Source organism: Gossypium arboreum, chromosome 2 (genome assembly GCF_025698485.1).
Source record: "Gossypium arboreum isolate Shixiya-1 chromosome 2, ASM2569848v2, whole genome shotgun sequence".
NCBI classification, from domain to species: Eukaryota; Viridiplantae; Streptophyta; class Magnoliopsida; order Malvales; family Malvaceae; genus Gossypium; species Gossypium arboreum.
The window spans coordinates 22,868,159-22,872,306 of NC_069071.1; the positions used below are offsets into that span (position 1 = coordinate 22,868,159).

Sequence of the window (4,148 nt, forward strand, 5' to 3'; positions counted from 1 at the left end):
CATTTATGAATATATTCACTTGTGAAGTTCATAGTGTGGCATACCTTAATCTTGAGTGGATGATGAAATATGTATGCATGATTCATATACTTTGATGTAAGTAAAATCCTGAGTTTGAATAAATAATTAACTAAAAGTTGGTGCGTTGGGTGTATGACTTCTGCAGTGACCACTGCCAAACGTGTGAATGTTTAGACTAAAAATACTGTGATAGAAAGATATGAAATTAAAGCAGTAGTGTTCGCAAGCATATGTATCAAATTGTAATATAGTTTGTTTACAATGAAACACTTGGTAAGTATTCTGAGGATTGTAGCCAAGGGATTGCTGATTTGATAAAATTACTATTAAATCAATTACATAAAATATATACTAATCTAGTCGAGTTAAAAATATAGAAGCCTTGGTTTTATAATAACAAGCGGAGAATGAGGAGTGGTCAAGCCACGGAGAAAACACCAGATTTGATTCTTGTTCCCTATCCTTTTAATTTTTTTGTTGTTATGATGAACGTGTCTATGAATATTTGTGATGTTGATATGTTTAATTTAATTAATATGCCTTAAATTTAATTCGTGTAAGGTTGATTGCATTTCGTCTACTTAGTTTATTAAAATTGTGTTTGTGTTGTTATAGGCCTCAGTAAGATGTTTGATTAAGTAAAACCATGACTAAGTTATTCTTGCATTACGATTGTAACGTAACTAATGAATTGATTATTTAAATGGATTGAAATTGTAATTAATTGACACGATACTTAATCAGTGCATGTTTGATCATCTAAGTTAGCTGAGGGTTAATTTAGCAACGGTATCTAACGATACATTAGCCTTGCATAACTTGCAGGATTATTGTGATTAAACTATTTCAAGGTAGAAATACATTATTACCTCACGTAATCTTTTATGTGCTTACGAGATTGAATTAATTGTTTGAATTGGCATATAGATATGTACAAGAGATTATTTTCATTTCATAAGTATGTATGTGCATTAACACATTTGCTTATTAAAATTTGTTTAATCGGTTGAATTGACATAGAGATATAGTCAAGAGATAAATGAATTTTTGGAAAGTAAGTATGTCTATAAGTTAGCAAATTACCGAATTGCCGTGAATTTATTCATAACAACATAAACATGAGTTTAATAATTCTAAGTTAAGAAATGTAATTAATCTAACACAATTATGTCATCTTGATTAAAATCATCTTTTGAAATTATGCATTGGAACTTTTATTTTATTTTTATTTATTTTACTTAGTTAAAATCCTAGTTTTTAATCGCCTCCTCAAATCAAAATATTTTTCTTCACCAAAGTGTTTTTAAAATTGCATTCATAAATAATTCTTTTCACAGTCCCTGTGGGTATGATAACTCAACATTTACTTGTCACTTTACTACTTGTTACGATTGTGTACACTTGCACATGTCTGTCATTCCAAGTTTTTGGCATCGTTGCCGGGGACTATTTTAAAATGTCATTATTTGTGAATTTGTTAGTTTTACATTTTGGTTTATTTTTTTGTTCAATTTTACCTTAATTAGTTTTTCTATGATTATTTCAGGTGTTTATAAGTGTTAACCGAATTATCGATTTACTCCCTGTAGACCCTGAAATTGAACAAACTTTTCAACAGCGAAGAAGACAAGTAAGTCAGGGAATGACCGAAGAGATGAACCTTGAAAATTTGAATCCAGGAAATAGAGCAAGCCCTGCTCAAAATCCTATCATTATTGCTAATGACAGGAATAGAGCTCTAAGATAGTATGCGATGCCAGTGTTTCATGATTTTAATCCTGGTATTATGAGATCCGAAATTGAGGCACAACAATTCGAGCTGAAGCCAGTCATGTTCCAAATGCTTCAAATAGTAGGCCAATTTAGTGGAATGCCTACCGAAGATCCTCATCTTCACTTAAGATTGTTTTTGGAGGTAAGTGATTCTTTCAAATTAGCCAGAGTACCCAAAGATGCATTATGATTGAAGCTATTCCCATATTCGCTAAGGGACAGAGCTCAAGCCTGGTTGAACTCATTGCCACCAAATTCAATTTCCACATAGCAAGAGTTAGTAGAAAGATTCCTCATGAAGTATTTCCCGCCTAGCAAGAATGCTAAGTTGAGGAACGTGATCACTGCTTTCCAACAAATGGATGATGAGTCCTTGTATGAGGCATGGGAAAGGTACAAAGAATTATTACGAAAGTGCCCTCATCACGAAATCCTACATTGCATCCAACTTGAGACGTTTTATAATGGTCTCAATGCACACATGAGGATGGTAGTGGATGCTTCTGCTAATGGTTCTCTCCTTTCTAAGTCTTATAATGAGGACTATGAAATCATTGAGAGGACTGCTAGTAATAATTATCAATTGCCAACCAATCGAGCAGCGTTAGGAAGACGAGTCGTTGGAATACATGAAATAGATGCTCTTACTTCTTTCACATCTTAGGTACCCTCAATATCCTCAATGCTTAAAAATTTTACCACTAATGGGTTTAATATTTTTACAGCACAGCCACCAAATCAATTTGAAAATGTAGCATGTATCTATTATGGGGAAGGAATTAGTTTGAAGAATGTCCATCGAACCCAGAATCCGTGTTTTACATGGGTAACCAGAACCAAAATCGAGGAAGGCAAGGACTGCAATCCAATTTCTATAACCCATCGTCGTGAAACCACCCAAATTTTTCCTAGAGTAACCAAGAGGCTGGAACTAGTAACAATTATGCCTAATCTAGACCGACCCAACCACCTAGTTTCCCCCAACAAGTTCAAAAATCAACCCAAGCTAAATTGTCCAATAGCTTAGAGAACCTATTGAAGGCATACATAGCAAAAAATGACGCCACTCTAAGAAATTTGGAGAATCAAATGGACAGCTTGCAACTAAACTCAAAAACCGACCACAAGGTGTTTTACCTAATGATACGGAGAATCCGAGAAATCCAGGATAGGAGCATTGTAAAGCATTGACATTAAGGAGTGGAAAAACAATAGAGCCCAACGCCGTCGAAGTTGAAAAAGAGCCAACTGATGCTTAAGGCTCAAAAAAAGTTTAACCGAGCGTTGAAATTCCAGTTTCACTAGAACTTGAATCTAGAAAATCCAATAAGGTAACTTCTAAACCAGCTAACTTTGATAAACAAACAACTTCGTTAGATGCAGAATTGCCATAGAAGACGAATCAACCAATTCCAGTAAAGAATCCTCCACCACCCTACCCTCAAAGACTTTAGGATCAAAAGTAAGAACTTCAATTCAAGAAGTTCCTAGACGTACTCAAGGAACTTCAGTTGGTTGAAGCACTTGAATAAATGCCGAACTACATCAAATTCATGAAGGATATCCTATCTAAAAAATGAAGACTTGGAGAATTTGAGACAGTGGCCATGACAAAGGAATGTAGTGCATATCTTCAAGACAAACTACCCTTCAAGTTGAAGGATCCTAAATGTTTTACCAAACCTTGCAACATTGGAGCAACATATTCTGGTAAGGAAATATGTGACTTGGGTGCGAGTATCAACTTGATGTCCATGTCAATATTTAAGAAGTTGGTGATAGGTGAAGTTAGACCTACTATGGTTACACTTCAATTAGCATATGAATCCTTAGTACATCCAGAAGTAAAAATCAAGGACGTATTGGTACGTGTAAACAAATTTATTTTTCCTGCTGACTTTATGGTTCTAGACTTTGAAGCAAACAAAGAAGTGACAATCATCCTAGGAAGGCCTTTCCTAGCAATCGGAAGGACCCTTATTGATGTGCAGAAGGGTGAGCTTACTATGCTTATTTAGGATGATCAGGTAACATTTAATGTTTTTAAGTCTATGCGATTTCCTGACATAAATAATGATTATTCTGCAATTTTTGGTTTAGAGGAATTAATCATGGAAAAGGAACTCAACTATGTTGAGGACTAATTGGAACAAATTTTGACATCAGACCCTCTGAATGATGAAGAGGAGGATGAATACTTAGCTTTGCTAGAAGCTAATCAAAGGGGATTTAATCTACAATCCCGCTTTGAATCTTTGGAGTTAGAGAATAAGGATTATGCCCAACCAAAAGTGTCAATTGATGAGCCACCTAAATTAGAACTCAAGGTACTTCCTTCACATTTAAAATATGTT

At 34.6% G+C, this 4,148-nt stretch overlaps 1 non-coding gene across 1 annotated transcript; it reads right to left on the reverse strand.

Annotated features, from left to right (window-relative positions):
- Positions 1–2,119: 2,119 nt before the first annotated feature.
- On the reverse strand, positions 2,120–2,226 carry LOC128289579 (small nucleolar RNA R71). The gene has a single exon (XR_008279224.1). It is a non-coding gene; the product is annotated as a small nucleolar RNA R71 (small nucleolar RNA).
- Positions 2,227–4,148: the final 1,922 nt, after the last annotated feature.